The sequence below is a fragment of the Hypanus sabinus genome, chromosome 27 (genome assembly GCF_030144855.1).
Source record: "Hypanus sabinus isolate sHypSab1 chromosome 27, sHypSab1.hap1, whole genome shotgun sequence".
Classification (NCBI taxonomy): Eukaryota; Metazoa; Chordata; class Chondrichthyes; order Myliobatiformes; family Dasyatidae; genus Hypanus; species Hypanus sabinus.
The window spans coordinates 10791685-10812706 of record NC_082732.1 but is presented as its reverse complement, the minus strand read 5'-3'; positions in this window follow the sequence as shown (position 1 = coordinate 10812706).

The window sequence follows — 21022 nt, the reverse complement described above, 5'->3', positions numbered from 1 at the left end:
ATCGAGAGATTAAGGAAGCCTAGCAAAACTGGTCTATTCTAGAGGCAAAGTAGACTACATGCCCCTGAAGTGCAACTGCCTGTAAGCAATATGCCGACTGCGATAAAAGGAGCACACCAGAATGTTACATTTCAGCTCCTGATGATCAATGTCCACCTAAATACACCCCTAATTGCTAATTCAGGCTAACCACCATCTATACCCAATACAGCTCTCCTTAAGGAATTGAGGGAGTTTATGGGACAGCAAGAGAACCTGACAAGAAAGCTTGGAGACCACAAAAAGGGGATTGGGTCCAAGAGAAGAAATTCCATAAAAATAATTCCAAGCCTGGTTTTCATCTAGGATTCATCTCCTTGCCTCATTACCCAAGTTATCCACAACAGTACTCTCATAATTAACAATGGGAGAGGAAACAATTCTGTAAGTAACACATACAACAAGCTGGAGGAACTCAGCAGGTTGGGCAGCATCCGTGAAAACGAGCAGTCAATGTTTCGGGCTGAGACCCTTTGTCAGGACTGAAGAAGGAGGGGGTAGGGACCCTATAAAGAAGCTGAGGAGAGGGTGGGAAGGAGAAGGCTGGTAGGTGCCAGGTGAAAAAACAATTAGAGGAAAGATCAAGGGGTGGGGGAGGGGAAGCAGGGAAGGGACAGGCAGGAGAGGTGAAGAAGAAATCTAAGGAGAAAGCACTAAGTAGAAGAAGGCAGAATCATGAGAGAGGTGATAGGCAGCTAGAGAAGTAGGCAGAGTGAAACTGGGATGGGGGAAGGGAGAGGGAGGGAATTACCAGAAGTTTGAGAATTCAATGTTTATGCCAAATACTGTAAGTAAAGCTGTCTTCACAGATAAAATCAAACCTGTCCCAGAGGTATTTTTCCCCACTGAATGAGTGAAACCCTTATATTAGGCCACTACATGGGTTTACCACAAAGCCAATGGGAAGCGGGAGGTAAAATGGATTGAAAAGATAAAACACATGTTCAAAAGAAAAAAAAACATAACAATTCCTATTTGCTTGAGGAAGATCTTATTGATACATTGCCCAGAGATAATACACTCAAAATGCTGTTTACGTGGAAGAAAGACACAGACTAAATGGAAAAACGTTGCTCTTGCTATACTATTAATTGTAGCAATGTTATACAGTGTTGCCTTACTTATCATTTGCTTTTTACAGCCAAAGTAGCATTACTATGGGAATTGTTTCATCTGACTCGGACAACCCAAAACTTAATGATTCAGAGAATATTAGACTGAGACGATCCGCAAGCAATGATTATTCTAATTTAAATCTCACCAAATTGCTCTTAACTCTTGGTCATATGTGAACTAATACACTGGAACCCTTAATCCTTGCCCCTGGCAAAGTGGTTATTCCTGTCCACTTAACCATCCACTCTGACCGCATTGCAGATGAAATGGGCATAAATACATGGGAAGGCAAAGAATCACTTGAAATATTGAAGGTACACTGTTAGTTGAATCCTTAAACATAGATTTCTCTATGCTTGAAGTAAAGTACTGACGTAGAACGTAGCTCAGTACAACACAGACACAGGCCATTTGGCCCACAATGTCAATAGACAATAGGTGCAGAAGTAGACCATTCGGCCCTGCGAGCCTGCACCAACATTTTGAGATCATGGCTGATCAACTACTATCAATACCCGGTTCCTGCCTTGTCCCCATATCCCTTGATTCCACTATCCACAAGATACCTATCTAGCTCCTTCTTGAAAGCATCCAGAGAATTGGCCTCCACTACCTTCCGAGGCAGTGCATTCCAGACCCCCACAACTCTCTGGGAGAAGAAGTTTTTCCTTAACTCTGTCTTAAATGACCTACCCCATATTCTCAAACCATGCCCTCTGGTACTGGACTCTCCCAGCATCTGGAACATATTTCCTGCCTCTATCTTGTCCAATCCCTTAATAATCTTATATGTTTCAATCAGATCCCCGCTCAATCTCCTTAATTCCAGCATGTACAAGCCCAGTCTCTCTAACCTCTCTGCGTAAGACAGTCCAGAAATCCCAGGAATTAACCTTGTGAATCTACGCTGCACTTCCTCTACAGCCAGGATGTCCTTCCTTAACTCTGGAGAACAAAACTGTACACAATACTCCAGGTGTGGTCTCACCAGGGATCTGTACAAATGCAAGAGGATTTCCTTCCTCTTGTACTCAATTCCCTTTGTAGTAAAGGCCAACATTCCATTAGCCTTCTTCACTGCCTGCTGCACTTGCTCATTCACCTTCAGTGACAGATGAACAAGGACTCCTAGATTTCTTTGTATTTCTCCCTTACCTAACTCTACACCGTTCAGATAATAATCTGCCTTCCTGTTCTTACTTCCAAAGTGGATAACCTCACACTTATTCACATTAAACGTCATCTGCCAAGTATCTGCCCACTCATCCAGCCTATCCAAGTCACCCTGAATTCACCTAACATCCTCATCACATGTCACACTGCCACCCAGCTTAGTATCATCAGCAAATTTGCTGATGTTATTTTCAATGCCTTCATCCAAATCATTGACGTAAATTGTAAACAGCTGTGGTCCCAATACCGAGCCCTGTGGCACCCCACTAGTCACCACCTGCCATTCCGAGAAACACCCATTCACCGCTACCCTTTGCTTTCTATCTGCCAACCAGTTTTCTATCCATGTCAATGTCTTCTCCCCAATCCCCTGAGCTTTGATTTTACCCACCAATCTCCTATGTGGGACCTTATCAAATGCCTTCTGAAAATCGAGGTACACTACATCCACTGGATCTCCCCCATCTAACTTCCTGGTTACATCCTTGAAAAACTCCAATAGATTAGTCAAGCATGATTTACCCTTGGTAAATCCATGCTGGCTCGGCCCAATCCTATCACTGCTATCTAGATATGCCACTATTTCATACTTAATAATGGACTCTAGCATCTTCCCCACCACCGATGTCAGGCTGACAGGTCAATAGTTCTCTGTTTTCTCCCTCACTCCTTTCTTAAAAAGTGGGATAACATTAGCTATTCTCCAATCCTCAGGAACTGGTCCTGAATCTAAGGAACATTGGAAAATGATTACCAATGCATCCGCAATTTCCAGGGCCACCTCCTTTAGTACCCTAGGATGCAGACCATCTGGACCTAGGGATTTGTCAGCCTTCAGTCCCATCAATCTTCTCATCACCATTTCCTTCCTAATGTCAATCTGTTTCATTTCCTCTGTTACCCTATGACCTTGGCCCATCCATACATCTGGGAGATTGCTTGTAAATTCTTCTGCCATTTCTCTGTTTCCCATAACAATTTCATCCAATTCATTTTTCAAGGGCCCAACATTGTTCTTAACTATCTTCTTTCTCTTCACATACCTAAAAAAGCTTTTGCTATCTTCCTTTATATTCCTGGCTAGCTTGCATTCGTACCGCATTTTTTCTCCCCATATTGTCTTTTTAGTTAAGTTCTGTTGTTCCTTAAAAACTTCCCAATCATCTGTCCTCCCACTCACCTTAGCTCTGTCATACTTCCTTTTTTTTAATGCTATGCAATCTCTGACTTCCTTTGTCAACCACTGTGGCCCCTTTCCCCCCTTTGAATCCTTCCTTCTCTGGGGGATGAACTGATTTTTCACCTTGTGCATTATTCCCAAGAATACCTGCCATTGCTGGTCCACTGTCTTTTCTGCTAGGCTATCCGTCCAGTCAACTTTGGCCAACTCCTCCCTCATGGCTCCATAGTTTCCCCTGTTCATCTGTAACATTGACACCTTCGAGCTGTCCTTATCCTTCTCAAATTGCAGATAAAAACTTATCATATAATTTTCACTACCTCTTAATGGCTCCCTTACTGCAAGATTGCTTATCAAATCCTGTTCATTACATAACACTAAATCCAGAATAGTCTTGTCCCTGGTCAGCTCTCGTACAAGCTGTTCCAAGAATGCATCCCGTAGGCACTCTACAAACTCCCTATCCTGGGGTCCAGCACCAACCTGATTCTCCCAGTTCACCTGCATGTTGAAATCCCCCATAACTACTGCGACATTACCTTTGCCACATGCCAATGTTAACTCCCTATTCAACTTGCACCCAATATCCATGCTACTGTACCGAATCAGCTAAAAAGCAAATCAAAACATCCAAACACTGATCTCTCCTACTACACCATATCCATATCCCACCATCTTCCTTACATCCACGTGCCTGTCCAAGTTCCTCTTAAAAGCCTCATCTGTATTTGCCTCTACCACTGTATCAGACAGTGCATTCCAAACATCCATTTTTCCGAGTAAAGATCTTACCCCTCACATCCCTGTTGAACCTACCCCTCTCAACTTCAATGCATGCCTTCAGGTATTGGACATTTCAAACCTGGGAAACAGATAGTCCCTGTCTACTCTATCTATTGTATACCTCTCATAATCTTGTAAACCTCTTTCAGATCTCCCCTCAGCCTCCACTGCTCCAGAGAAAACTACCCAAGTTTATTCAGCCTCTCATGATAGCACATGCTCTCTAAGCCCCCTTTTGCCCCCTTTCCAAAGCCTCAACATCTTTCCTATAGTGGGGTGACCAGAACTGTATGCAATACTCCAAACGTGGCTTAACCAGAGTTTTATGAAGTTGTAATATAGCCTCCTGACTTTTGAACTCAATGCTTCGACTAATAAAAGCAAGCTTTACATAAGCATCTTAACCACCTTATCGAACAGTGTAGCTACTTTCAATGAGCTATTTAATTGGATCCCAAGACCTCTCTACTCAGTAGCACCGTTCAGGATCTTTGCATCAGCCTTACGAAGGTGCAGCACCTCCCATTTATCTCACTTAAACTCCATCTGCCATTTCTCAACCCATATCAGCAAATGATCTGTATTGAGCTGTATTCTTTGCCAGTCTTCTACCTCATCCACACTCCATCTATCTTGATATCATTCGCAAATTTACTAACCCACCCATCTACATTTTCATGCAGGTTATTTGTATACATCATGAACAGTAGGGGTCTCAGCACAGATCCCTGTGAAACTCAGACCTCCGGCTCAACCCCTTCAACCACTACCATTGATCTTCTGTGTGCAAGCCAGTTCTGGATCCAGACAGCCAATTTGCCGTGCCTCTTAATCGTCTAGTTTAGCCTCCCATAGCCACTGTTATGTCATTGAATGGTCCCTCTCATGGAAATATGACATTTCCTGGAATGTTTATGCCTGGAACATCTTTGAAAAAAATATCATTTAATGAAGGCTCTTCATTAGGCAGATGTCTCATTGCACTTTTCCAACAAGTATATGAATGTACTAACTTCAAGAATTTAGACTTTTCCATTTCTACAACTATGGCCACTATTCTACTCCATTGTTAAATGTCAAAGGTAATATGGTGATTTTCTGCATTACTGGTTATATTTTAAATGATGCAGCAAACCCCTTGATCCAGGTTTTTTTTCTTGGGATTTTAAGATAGAAAGATGCACTGAAGCAAAAAGTAAGATAAAATATTTTTCTCCCTGGTCAGCTGAAATTAATAAATCCAAGAAACCCTTTAGAGATTTTAGTCCAATAGACTATTGTATCAACCCAGATTTCCTATTTGCCCTTAATTAAACAGTCATGAATAGTTGGTGTTTTGGTGCAAAAAATACTGTACAACATAAATTAGTTCATAACTGTTATCAATAAACTTCAACTACAACTGGAAGAACAAATAAATAAGAGTATGACAAATTTTACTGCAGGAGACCATTTGATAATGCTGATTTTTGGGTTAACACTGATAAAGTTACTTCCCAAATAGACAATGATACATACATTGATGAGGTTCAATTATTGCTGTGCATGGTATTATCATCAACAGGAAGAAAATAAAACATTTCAGTCCACACAATTTTCATGATATATTTAAAAATGTTAGGGTAAAACTGCCTGTGCAGCCATGTCCTGACAGAGCCCACTCTCATAATAACACTGTGGTGATTCCTTAGTTCACTCAGAAGGTGGAAATTCCTGCTGACAGAAGTTGTTCCGACACACAGTACTGTTATCAGAACCCATGCACATTTTAGGATTTACTGTTGGAGTAATTTGATTAGTTAATCAATGTTGCTGATCTCAAGACAGAAATAAAAAACAGTTTTAAGGAATAGCTTATAATAGAAGCAACAAAGAACATTCGAGAAGGACTTGATATTCATCAACAATGGCTAGAGGAAACAGTCGAATCAAAAGAATATTTTTCAGTACACTAGGACAGTAATTGAACTGACCCAATCCATAAAACGATTATAGACTTCAAAAATATAAAAATGGGTCAGAATAGAATGAAAAACATCAGCAATAGACTAAGGATGGCCTGCATAGATGCAAGAAGTATTAAGAATAAAATAAACGAGATGGAATTATATGCAAGTAGGATATAATAGCAATAGCTGAAAGCTGGCTGACCTCAGTGGATGGTGATGAATATAGAATTAAAGGATATACTTTACTTAGGAAAGATAGGCAAGATTGTAAAGACGGAGGAATAGCTATGTACATAAGGGAGAATTTAAGTGTGAGGCTGCTTATGCTAGGAGATGAATCAAGACTTAGTGAAGATAACTGGGTGAGAATTGAAGGCTATTAAGGATAAAGGAATAACATTGGGTGTATGGTATAGATCCCTAAATGCTGGTAGTGATTTTAAGAAACAATTCTATCAGAATATTAAAAAAACAAGTTCAGAGGGTTATATTATGGTTATGGGTGACTTTAATTTCCTAAATATTGAGTGGAAGAACCCAGTGACTACTGGAATACTGGAAAATGTATTCATTGAATTATTGAATTTTTGTTTTGTCCCAGTACAGTAATGCACCAACAAGAGGGCAGGCTGTCTAGATTTGATACTTTGTAACAATCAGGATAGAATTTTGAGAACCAAAATTGTTGAGTCTTTATGAATAAGTGATCATAACATTGTTAGCCTTTTGTGAGGGTATATCAGTAAAAACCAAAGACACTAAATTGAATTTCAGAAAGGCAAAGTTTATGCAAATCTGGCAAAGACTTCATTAGGTAAACTGAATAAAACTGCTTGGTGTTGAGTCAGCTGAGGAGCAATGAGGTCAATTTAAAGAGGTAATGCACTCAGTGCAGGAAACATTCATATATTGGTCAGGAGAAGCATGGGTTTAGGATGGGGAAATCATATTTTACTAATACACTGGAGTTCTATGAAGGGGCAATCAAAACTGATGATAGCAATAGAACAGTTGATACCACTTACTTGGACTTTTAGAAGGTTTTTGACAACGTACCCCACGAGAGGTTAATAATCAAATTACAGGAGGTCGGCATTCAGGGTAAGTTGTGGAAAAATAGGGCCAGAATTAGGTCAAAAACAGAAAACACTAAGTTATGGCAAGAAGATCATTTTCACACGAAGAAGAAGTTATAAGTGGGGTTCCACAAGGATCAGCTTTGGGGCTGCTGCTGTCTCTAGTTTATGTTAATGATTTGGATAAGCACATAACAAACAAACTAGTAAAGTTTGCCAACGACACAAAATTAAGGGGCGGGCTGATAACGTTCAGGCAGTTAGATCAAAACAAAATCCAAATGTGGGCAGATAACTGGCAAAAGAAATTTAATGGAAGTAAATGTAAGGTATTACATATAGAATATAGAAATATCAGATATAAGTATACAGTGGAAGAGTCTTGAGTTGGAAAGTGCACTCTATGAGAAGGATTTGGGTGTCGTGGTACACTCATCACTATCAACATCTTGACAATGCACAGAGGCAATTAGAAAGGCTAATAGAATGGTGGGCTATATGATGCACACAGTGGAGTTCAAGTCAGGAGACATTGTCCTTCAGCTGTACAATGTGCTTGTGAAGCTACACTTGGAATAATGTGTACAATTTTGGACTCCATATTATGTGAAGGATAGGAAGGCACTGGAGGGAGTCCTGAGAAAGGCTGAGAACTAAACTCTGCAGGGTATGAGCTATGAAGAAAGATTAAAATTATCAAATCTTTTTAGCCTAAGCAGATGTGGAATGAGAGGAGACATGATAGAGATGTTCAAAATCATTAAGGGTATAAGTAAAGTGGATGCAAGGTGCTACTACAAAATTAATCCATCAAGGAGACACGGGGGTTATGTGGAGACTGGTTAAAGGGAGATTTCAGACTAACATCAGGAAGCATTTCTTTACACAGCGAGTTGTGGACATATGTAACAAATTACCTCATTGTGTAGATGAGAGTAGTACCTTAGAGACAGTCAAATCTAGACTTGATAGTTATTTCAACATGCTCTGTGAATAGGAATTTGCTGGGCTTTGCTGGGCCAAATGGCCTGTTCTGGTCTAATGTTCTCTCTAATGCTCTGATCAGATGAGCAAGGCATCTTCTTTTACCAGTTTCCTTTGCAGACCAATACTAAGTCCCTGACTGACTTAACACACTATCTGAAAGAATAGCTAAGGCCTGTCCAGCTGTTGCAAATGTAACTTCTGCAGCAGTGAATACAGTTTCCAGGTGGCTTGACACTATTTTAAATTGGGTTAAAGATATTTTTGCAGTTTTCCAATGGACAATTCCCCTAGCCATTGGAATAGTTATTTTTATAATGCTCCTTCTGTAGAAACGTTGAAGCCTGCAAGGATGGAAGCTTTGTAACTTTTGCTTTCTGTTAAGATTCTGTTAACTCTAATACTGGACCAGTGCTACCATGGGTCATTTCTCATATTTCTGATTTGCTATATCCTGCCTCATACTCACCTTTTACCTATTCCTCGGGTTTGTCCTCAACCCTGGAAGAGTGAAGATCATGTTTTCTCACTCCTCTCCAGTTCCTAATTCCGATCAACAATGCTGTGTGTGTCGCATGTCTGTATGCTTGTCACCTCACCTTCAAGGGGTCCAGACGTGTCTGTCGCAAATAATCAATCTAACAGCGCAATCTCAACAAAAGATGAGTCAACAAACATTTTTCACTTTCCTATTTGAATATTTCATATTTTTTTACCAACATGGGTGATGTTGTAGGAGAAAGAATAGTGAGAGGTAGTAACTAGTAAATAGGGAAATGGATTGTGTTCATGTAGGAACAAGGAACCAAGATAAAGCCAATAGAGACATGAATGCAGCTATGATGATGTCCAAGGTTCAGGAGTTTCATAAATTATGTTACAGTATGCACCCTTTGTTGTAATAGAAAACTGGATTTCCTGTTAGACCTGCGGACAATCATTTCACTCTGTAATCAGGGCATAGTCCGTTACTTAATTAAGCCTTCTGTTATGAAATGTAGTTTTACTAGTAATCTCATCAACTGAGAAAGTAAAAGCTGTAACAAATTCATCCTCCAGTAGGTTGGTTTTTAATGATCTCCCAGTGTGCTCCAGTTTTTAATAAATCAACCTTCATTCTGAAAACCAACTCCGTGGGTGGTCTTTCGTTTGCTCCTACAGGTAACTTTCTATACAATATAGTTTTTAAGACTATATAACATGCTTTGTAAATATGTTGTTCACTGCTAATAATGCAATTGTACTATCAGAACTACACCATTGATTTTTATATTCAAATCAATGTGTCTTACTATATCTTTGTGTTATATTATACAATCATAAAAGGCTTAACCGGGAGAAGCAAAGTAGCTACCCATGTGAAATGCTGTATTGCTGTTATGCTTCTAGTTGCAAAGCTAAAAAGTATTTGAATGAAAAATGGTACTGGGAGATGAGTTCTCTAGTTCTGTTTTCCTTTGAGTGTGGTGCGTGTGTATGAAGTGTTGCCGTAGTGATGTATGTCATTTAAATACTTTTACTTATAGCCCATAATTAATTATTTAAATGAACAAAAATACTTAATCAAACAATATATTTGCAATTTTGAATTGTCCCATTCAGGCCTAAAGGTTTAATCATAATGGAGGATTCTTACTCTTGTGGGACAACATCTTTCCTGATCAAGGAGGTGAGGCTTGTGGCCATGAAACAGTCAATGGTTCTGGTGCCTCCTCCATGGTGGATGTAGGAGTTGACTCTGGGACTGTGGCAAGTGGTTCTAACAGCTCTGAATACCTTCCTTCTGGATGTGTTGGCATCCCACACAGAACGTGGCAAGCTGCTTGACCTACTGATCTATCCCAGGCCACCAGACACAGCTTTGAGCCAATGTTATCACTTTGACAATGGCTAGGTGACTGGCATGTAGCTCATCCAACAACTTAGCTTGGATGGTATAATAAATCTCATTCCCAGTAAGGCAACCCTCAATCAAGGGTGAGTTTTTCCAGGTGCTAGTAAAAATGGGAGAAATGGGATTTCTGTTGCACATTCCAGCCATTTGCTGTTGCCACGTAGAGCTGAGACAGTATGGGGTCTTTTCAGGTTTCCCCTTGGATTAGTTCTTCCATAATAGGGAGAGTTTTGATTTGCATTAGGGAGAATATGTCAAGAGCGATGTCCTGTTTGGCAAATTTTTCAGTTATTTCCTTTCCCAAGTGATTAAGGGTCAATCCATCAGCATTTCCATGAATAGTTGTCCTTCTGAATTCAACCTTGTAATTGTGTCCTCCATGAAACAAAGCCCATCTCTGCATTTGTGCTGCAGCTGTTATTGGAAACATCTTCTGTAGTTTGAAAATGGGCACTCACACTTGGTGATCAATAATACAGGTATATTCTTTCAAATACAAGGACTGGTTGAAACGTCTTACACCCCAAACAAGACTCAGAGCCTCTCTGTCAATCTGTGCATAGTCTCTCTCTTCAGCCATAAGAGAGCATAATAAAAAGGCTATAGGTAATTCACTTCCATCGCTCATAATGTGTGAACGATTGAACCTATACCATAAGGCGAAGTGTCACAGGCAAGCTTCACTGGGTGATGTGGATCATAACGTACAGTGTCTGATGTCACCATTTCCTTTATCTTACGGAAAGCTACCTCACAATGCTTTGTCCATTGCTATTTTTGTTCCAGATATGCGGTAATGAATTCAAGGAATGGAGCACAATAGCTAGATTTATCAGGAACCTGTTATAATACAGTAATTGACAAGTCCAAAACAGAACCACAATGTGACAGATCCTTTAGATTTGATGCATCCACCACTGCTTGAATTTTCTCAGCACACTTGTGTAATGCATGTATATCAATACTGCGCTTACAGTCAGTGATGCTTGATTTAAATAATTCACAATTGTTGTGTCGTGCTCTAAGCCCATAATCATCTAATATTTTTATCACTGTCTTCAGGTTTTGGAGATGATCCTTGTCATCCTCATTGACAACACCTTCTATTCCATCTGGATAGCATAAACATTAATTTCTTGAACTTCTGGTAATGGCCTCTCCTCTCCCTCACCATTCCCCATTCCCATTTCCCTCTCTCACCTTATCTCCTTAACTGCCCATCACCTCCCTCTGGTGTTCCTCCCCTTCCCTTTTTGCCATGGCCTTCTGCCACTCCTTTCAGGTTCCCTCTTCTCCAGCTCTTTATCTCTTACATCAATCAACTTCCCAGCTCTTCACTTAACTCCTCCTCCCGCACCCAGTTTCACCTTTCACCTACTACCTTGTATTTCTTCCTTCCCGGCCTAACTTCTTTCTCTGACTTCTCATCTGTTTTCCCCAATTCTGATGAAGAGTCTCAGTCTGAAACATCGACAGTTTATTCTTTTCTATAATGCTGCCTGGCCTGCTGAGTTCCTCCATAATTTTGTGTGTGTTGCTTGGATTTCCAACATCTGCAGATTTTCTCTTGATTGTGAAGGATGCCAGCAGTTGAAACTTCTGAAGATCAAAGTGTTGTTTTTGAATAAGTTAAACTTCCAATTAATATTCTTTGTTTAGCCTCTGGTCATTAACAAGAGCCAATCTTCAGATCTTAATGCAAATGGAAAGCAATAACCAATTTAAAGTTAAAAAGACAGCTTTATAAACAGTACTATCTATTGAGACACAGACTTGCTGCCTCCACTGCACCTAGATTAACTGATGAAGAGGTGTGGTTTTAAACAATGGGCTGTATAATTTAGTTTGTTTAAGAACAGGCAACACTAAATTATTTAGTTCAAGGAAGCTTGCAGACCAGATTGATAATATCACTTAGTATGTCAATAACCAATCTATTAATTAGTCGGAACGTATATGTACTCAAAGAGTCAACTTCACAGCATTAATTGTGGGTACCTGGATCTCTGTCCCCAAAAATTTTTAGACCATTTGTGTTGAAAGGGTATTTGGAAAAATATCACATGTGTGTGAAATCACCTAAGTGGCAAAAAGACAAATTTAGAGAGAAGTCTAGGTTTATTAGGAATGGTTGAGGAACATTAAAAAGCAACAGAGAAAGATAGGGTGAATTAGATTCCATTCCTCTTCCTTCAATTTCTGTGACAAATGACTGGTTTGTTTTCACCTCATGGGTATGTCTTTTTGGCTTATAAGAACTGTACCTCTGTTTTGGAATTCATTTGTGTTTTAAAAATGCTTTGTAATTTGAAAGTTTTTAGCAAGATAGAATTCCTCTGTGAGTACCAAATGTTGTAAGAATGTTGATTGCATATAAATATGTATCATTAAAATTAAATGAACTGTGTTTAAACTAAGCAACACACAAAAAATGTTTACACTACTTTGTAGATGGAAGTAACTCTTCCTTAACAGTGTTAGCTGGAGAGTGCAACAAATCAGTGAATTTGAATGAATCAAGGTCAGTGGAAGTAGACAAACTTCCATTGTCTTTGTTATTGTCTTGTGCTCAAAAGCAATGGAGACTGCCATTTTGTGAAGCTGCTCTGCATCTTCCATATTGTGAACTGGAGTTCTTGGCTAAATTAATGTTTTAAAGTAGATTCAATAATGCTCCAGGTAATCTTCTGGACTAGTGATAATTTCTAAGTAAGAAGTTATTTGTGAGGCATTGTTTGAAATAATATAACATTCAGGTTTGTGAATGGTCTGGTCTGTGCCTGCACCGAGTGATTCGGTAACTCATTTAGAACAAAGAGCCATAAATTACCAGTTCTCACTTGGGGAATAAGGTCAATAGATGGACGCTGGCTTGGACCAGAGCCAATGAGAATATGTTGAAGGTCAGTTAGATAACCCATAGCTAATAACACTGAACGGCAACATTAGAAAGGAATGAATTTGGTAAGGAATGAATATTAAAACAGATGCTTCAATTGCAAAAGTAAATATAACTCTCTAGAGATCCACCATCATTGATGTGGAGGACCCCATGGACACATGAAGGCCAGAGTGGGACCATGAGGAATATATGACCAGCATTGTCTCCTTTTACTGATATTACATTTTTTATTCTTTGACTGTTCATGATAGGTCAGAAAAACCTAACAGGTGTTCAGACAGGTATTCAATTGTGTAAATTCATGTTCTCTTCTGCTGCAACCATAAGAGTACTTGTCGGCAATTATCGATTCACTCTGTGCCTCTCTGATCATTATTATTAAGGGCTAGGTCCTTGTAATAGCAGTCAGGGATGACCCACTGCTCAAATAGTGGGCATTGGTAGTAAAACATGCCATGGAGGGTAAACAAGAAAATAATTTAGTCTTTGAAGATTGGGTAGTTACAGTATAACCTCCATTTAGAGGTGCTACCTATGGTAATTTATATCCGATTGGGCTTAAGGACTTCATAGTCAACAAACCCAATGCCATCACACTCTCTGTGACCCTATTCATTAAGTCCAGGTTCCCATCAGCTCTTCCTACTACTTTCATTGGGCCTTTCAATGACTTGTGCATGCTGCTGCTGCCATCTTCCTGTTCTTTGTGCTGTACGGAATTGTACTTTACATTCCCTCTTCTCATTCTTCCTGTCCAAATGTTCCACTGCATTTCTCAAAACTGCTCTTCATCTGCTATCAGCCCATCCATTTCACCAATCCCTATATAAGACTATAAGACTGTAAGATATAGGAGCAGAATTAGGCTGTTTGACTCATCAAGTCTACTCCGCCATTTCATCATGGCTGATTCATTTTTCTTGTCAGCTCTAATCTCCTGTCTTCTGTCTGTATCCCTTCATGTTCTGACCAATCAAGAACCTTTCAACCATTGCCTTGTATATACATAAAAACTTGGCCTCCACAGCTGCCTGTAACAATGAATTCCACAAATTCACCACTTTCTGACTAAAGAAATACCTCCTCATATCCATTCTAAAAGGACACCCCTCTATTCTGAGGTTGCGTCCTCTGATCTTAGAATCTCCCACCATTGGAAACATTCTCTTCACATTCACTCTATCAATGCCTTTCAGCATTCAATAGGTTTCAATTAGATCACCTTCATTCTTTTGGATTCTAGTGAATACAGGCACAGAGCCATCAAACGCTCTTCATATAACAAGCTGTTGGATCCTGAAATCACTTTCATGAATTTCCTTTGAACCCGCTTCAGTTTCAGCTCATCCTTTCTAAGATAAAGGGCCCAAACTGCTCACAATACTCCAAGTGAGGCCTCACCAGTGCTTTATAAAGTCTCAACATTACATCCTTGCTTTTACATTCTAGTCCTCTTGAAATGAATGCTAATATTGTATTTGCCTTCTTCACCACTGACTCAACCTGCAATTAACCTTTAGGGATGTTTTGCACCTCTGATTTTTGTATTTTCTCTCCATTTAGAAAAGTCAACGCTTTCATTTCTTCCATTGAAGTGCATGACCATACACTTCCCGACACTGTATTCCATCTGCCCACTCTCCTAACCTGTCTACGTCCTTCTGTAGCCTCTCTACTTCCTCAAAACTACCTACCCCTCCACTAATCTTTGATTCTTTGCAACTAAACCATCAATTCCACCAACAAAACTATTGACATATAATGTAAAAAGAATCGGTCCCTACACAGACCCCTGTGGAAGACCACAAGTCACCAGCAGCCAACCAAAAAAAAAGGCTCCCTTTGTTCTAACTCTTTGCCTCCTGCCAATCAGTTTCTGCTTTATCCATGCTGGAATATTTCCTGTAATGCCGTGGGCCTGCAGGTTGTTAAGCAGCTTCATTTGTGGTACCTTGTCAAAGGCCTTTTGAAAATCCAAGTACACCACATCAACAGATTCTCCTTTGACTGTCCTGTTTGTTATTTCCTCAAAGAATTCCAACAAATTTGTCAGGCAAGAATTCCTCTTGAGCAAACTATCCTGACTGTGGCATATTTTATCATGTGCCTCCAAGTACCCTAAACTACATCCCTAACAATCGACTCCAACATCTTCCCAAACACTGAGGTCAGACTAATTGGGCTGTAATTTCCTTTCTACGTTCTCGAAGAGTGGAGTGACATTTGCAATTTTCCTGTCTTCCAGAACCATTCTAGAATCTAGTGATCCTTGAAAGATCATCACTGATGCCTCCACAATCTCTTCAGGCACCTCTTTCAGAACACTGGGGTGTACAACATCTGATTCAGGTGACTTATCTACCATCAGACCTTGCAGTTTCCCAAGAGTCTTCTCCATAATAATGTTAATGTAATGCCCTGGGAAGGATGTCACTGCTAATGTAATGGTTGCTCTGTAGCAGCAGAGTTTATGTTACGACTAGAGATGACGGGGGTTTGGAATGTTCCACCGTCCAATGAAGGGAGTGTTTTCCCTCTTGTTGTGTGCCTGAGAGTGAGTTGTCCAAGGCCTTTTGTTTGGTAGACGATGGAGAGAGAAGATGCCGAACGGAGAGTGTGTAGACTGCAGGACAGAGCAGATTTGGAATGGGGCTAGAAGTCAATGACATTCAGAGGAAATCGATGGAGAACTAATGGGTGGGAAAACCATGAACTCCAATATGCATATTAAACTGTTTCATTAAAATGGGCCCTTTATCTTTCTGTTTTCTTTACTAAGGCTATAGTCAACATCAGAATTCTAAAGCTTAATTGCATATGGTGTACTGTCTGATATTTCATGGTACTGATTTGTAAAGTACCAGGGTAACACATCACGTAGCATCCTCAGAAATGAGTTTTCACAAGTTTGGTGGGGCCAGAGATCATCTTCCCCTAGACTAACGCCATCAGCCGAACCTAAGGGTAACAGTAACTTCACATACTTCATGACCACTGATACGTGGAACTTCCACCATACTGGTAGTATCTTCTCACTGAAGATTGATGCAAAATACTTATTCAGTTCATCTGTCATTTTCTTGTCCCCCATTACTAACTCTCCAGCATCACTTTCCAGTGGTCCGATATCCACTCTCACCTCTCTTTTACACATTATGTATCTGAAGAAACTTTTGGTATCTCTCTCTCTTTGAAATTTATTACTTTATGTCTCATTGGAGATCATTACTGCCACTTTCACAGTTCACTATTTCTCCAAGTTTTGTTTCAGCAAGAAGTTTGAAAATTACATTCTCTACACCTAATTCCAAATCATTCCATTACATTGGGAAAAATAATGGTCCTGGTACTTACCCCTGAGGAACTCTGTTTCCTTTTGCATAGCCATGGGATTGCAGTCTCATTCATTGTCTAGCTATTGATATCAATAAGCAAATCAAATACCTTTTTGATGCCCACATTAAACCCATTGACAGTCTGTTATTTAAAAAAAACTTAACAAATTTGTTGAATACAATCTGCCTTTCACAACTCATATTGATGTTTTCTAATTAGTCTACACTTATCCATGTGACTGTTAATTCTGTCTCTGATTATTTTTCTGGAATTTCCCACTGGACCAAAGTTAGACTGATCAGTCTGTAACTGGATTTATACTTTACTTTTTTCAGACTAACGATGTAACATCTGCATTTTTCCAGTTCTCAGGCAGCAGATGTTTGGGAAATTATAGCCAAATCCTTTAGTAATTTCTCCCCTGACATTCCCTAGAAACTATAAATGCTGCTTGATCTGTTGAGTGGTTCCAGCTTTCTCTATTTTTATCTAGGAATCCATAGTTTTTTGATTTGCAGAAGATAAACTTGTATTTCTTTCTTATTTGGGTCCTCGTTAAATTCAATGATTTACATTTGATGCACTGTTGTAATGTGAGCAATGTGTCATATTGTGCACAGCAAGTTCCCACAAACAGGAATGTGATAAAGGCCAAATCTTCTGTTTACACTGATGTTGAGGGAGTGATAATGGTTGCAAAATCAAAGGGCTGAATTCATCAGCTTCTTCTCTTTGCAATCAGGTCATTAGTTCTTCAGTGCCTCCATGACAGAGAGCTAGGTCTATGCATGCATATATGAACTTAAGTCAGCCTTTCTTCCAGTGCTGTCACCAGAGTGGGCTGTATCTCAAATAACAATGAGTCTGAGTACAGGAAGGAGAGAGCATGCCTAGAGACATAATATTGTGTTGACAACCTTTGACTTATGTCAAACCTTTGCTTTGACTAATGTCAGCAAAGCAAAGGAGCTGGTTATTGACTTCAGAAAGTGTGGTAGTGCACGTGCTCCTGATTACATCAATGGTGCTGAGGTTTACAGTTGTAAGCTCCAAATTCCTAGGAGTGAATATTACCAATAATCTGCCTTGGTTCAACTGTGCAGATGTAATGTCCTCCACTTCATCAGGAGTCTAAACAGATTCAGCATGTTTGCTTTGACACTGATCAATTTTTATTGATGGTCTTTAGAAAACTCCTATCAGGAAGCAACATGGTGTCTCAATGTGAGCTGGCAATGCAGGAACCCAGGTGTGGGGGAGATACAGACTCTAATGTAGAGACAGTAACCAAAGTTTAATAATAATTCCAACAGAACATCAGTGGCATGGCGAGTGACACTGTAAGACATAACATTCTTAAACCTAGGACCTCGCGATTAGCACTAAATGCTGTCCACTTAAATAATACAAGTAACACAGAATCCTCAAGCCTATCAAAATAAATTTTGACAGCATTACAAAGATTGAGTCACTCAAGAAAAAGACAAGGAAATCTAAACGAAAGAAAGTCTGGACAGAACCTCAGCACATCAGAGAAGCCATTCTCCCCTCCATGGACTCCGGCTTTATCTCTTGCTGTCTCAGAAAATCAGCCAACAGAATCAAAAACCCCACATATGCTGGAAATTCTCTCTTCTCTCCTCTCAATTAGAAGATGCAAAAGCCAGAAAGCACACCCATATTGCCAGGCTCAAAGACAGTTTCTATCCCACTGTTATAAAATGATTGCATGTTCTCCTTGTGCAATAAAATAGACCTTGTAATCTACCTTGTTGTGACCTTGTACCGGTACGTTTCTGCATACTTGTACTGTGCTTTCTCTGTACTGTGGCATTTGATTCTGCACGTTATTATAGTATTGTTTTACCTCAATGCACTGTTGAAATGAATTGCTCCATGTGGATGTTATGCAAGACAAGATTTACACTGTACCTTGATACATGAGACAATAATGAACATTAACTTCTTTAACTTCTGTTAATGCCTCTCCTCCTCTCCTTACCCCATCCCTGATTCATTTAGTTCCCCCCCCCCCCTTTTTTCTCTCTCTCTCTGCCCATCACTCTGCCTGTTCTCCATCTCCCTCTGGTGCTCCCCTCCCCCATTCTTTTTCCTAGGCCTCCCATCCCATGATCCTTTCCCTTCTCTAGCTCTGTATCCCTTTTGCCAATCACCTTTCCGGCTCTCAGCTTCACCCCACCCTCCAGTCTTCTCCTATCATTTTGCATTTTCCCCTCCCACTCCTACTTCCAAATCTCTTACTATCTTTCCTTTCAGTTAGTCCTGACGAAAGATTTCGGCCCTGTCGTGATAGCTTATGAAGAAGTATGTGACTTCTGTCCCAGAGATGATAGGTGTTTGCACACTCAACTCTTGAAGGCTTGGACCCCATCGTCGCAGATGTTTCCAATCACAGCATCTGGAAGGCTGTTCCAAATTCTGATAGTGCAGTGAAGGAAGCTTCTGTCCAGTGTGTGGTTTCTCGCATCAGGCATTGAAACAGTGTCCATTATTAAGGAACCTCATCACACAGGACATGCTGTCTTTTCATTGATACCATCAAGGAGGAGGTACGGGAGCCTAAAGGCACACACTCAGTGATTCAGGAGCAGTTTCTTAACCTCTGCCACCCAATTTCCAAATGGACATTGAACCCATGAACACTACTTCACTCTTTTTCTGATTTTTCACTATTTTTAATTTAACTATTTAATATACATACATATTTTTACTGAAATTGATTTTTTTCTATATTTATCATGAATTGCATTTTACTGCTGCCACTAAATTAAGAAATTTCACGACATATGCCGGTGATGATAAACCTGTTTCTAATTCTGAACTTTTTTTAATTGGCTTCCTCTCTCTGTCTCCCAGGGCTAGATGATATTCCATTAGGTCTTACTTGCCCAGAAGACCACAAATTATGGATGGATCTATGTAATGTCCAGAAGAAGATTATTGCAGTCATCCTTCATTGGGGTAATACTATGGAAGAAATATCTTTTAATATAAATTCCACAAAATGCATTTCTCACCTGGTTTATTGGAAAAGGTCTAATATTTAATGTGGTAGGGATTGCACACGCAGCAACTGAAAGGCTGGAACAGCAAACAAGTTTAGTGTGTCCTCTTTGAACAGCTTGACAATTCAGTGTGGATGTTTGAAGTATCCACTGTCCATAGTTCATCTGGGTGAGCAAAATCTCTGCCTTCTACCAGTCAGAGATCTTCAATTTGGAAGGAGTCTTCACTGACCCAGGGCTTCTTGCTTTATGCAATGCTGATGTTGACCTTCCAGATGCCATCTAAGACCTGGCTATAATTACTGGACAAAAGGGCAGCTGGTTAAGACCAGATTTCAAAAAATTCCTCAGACAGAGGATGGCGAATATCTGGAATTCTCTATTCTCAGGCCAGATCATTGGACGTAGTTAAAAGAGAAGAGCTTCAGACCATGAGAGATAGGTACAGAATTAGGCGATTTAGCCCCTCGAATCTGCTCTACCATTTCACCATGGCTGATCCATTTTCCTCCTCAACCCCATATCTCCTGCCTTCTCCTTGTAACCTTTCATGCCCTGGCTAATCAAGAACCCAACAACTCTACCTTAAATACACCCAATGACCTACCCTCCACAGCTGCCTCTGGCAATGAATTCCACATATTCGCTACCATCTGGCTAAAGAAATTCCCCTTCACTTCCATTCTAAGTAGACATTTCTCTATTCTCAGACAGTTTCTTCTGGACCCAGACTCCTCCAGCACAGGAAATATCCTCTCCACATCCATTCTACCTTTGCCTTTCAACACTGAATAGATTTCAATGAGATCACCCTCCCCCCATTTATCTAAATTCCAGTCAGTACAGGCTCAGAGCCATCACACGCTCCTCATACAATAACTCTTTCATTCCTGGAATCGTTCTTGTGAAATTCCGCTGAACCATCTCCAATGGCAGCATATCCTGTCTTAGATAAGGGCTCCAAATTGAGTGAGATCTCAGCAGTGCCGTATAATGCTTCAGCATTGCATCCTTGCATTATATTCTAGTCCTTTCAAATGAATGCCAGCATCGCATTTGTCTTCCTCATCTGCAAGTCAACCTTCAAGGAATTCTGCACAAGGACTTTTCCACCTTGAGTTCCTGAATTTTCTGTCCATTTAGAAAATAGTCTATACTTTTGTTCTTCTACCCCATGACCATACACTTCCCTGATACTGTATTCCATCTGCAAACACCAGGAAATCTGCAGATGCTGGAAATTCAAGCAACACACACAAAATGCTGGTGGAACACAGCAGGCCAGGCAGCATCTATAAGGAGAAGCACTGTCGACGTTTCGGGCCGAGACCCTTCGTCAGGACTAACTGAAAGGAGAGATACTAAGAGAGTTAAAAGTAGGAGGGGGAGGGGGAAATGCAAAATGATTGGAGAAGACAAGAGGGGGTGGGATGAAGCTAAGAGCTGGAAAGGTGATTGGCAAAAGTGATACAGAGCTGGAGAAGGGAAAGGATCATGGGATGGGAGGCCTAGGGAGAAAGAAATGGGGAGGGGATCACCAGAGGGAGATGGAGAACAGGCAGAG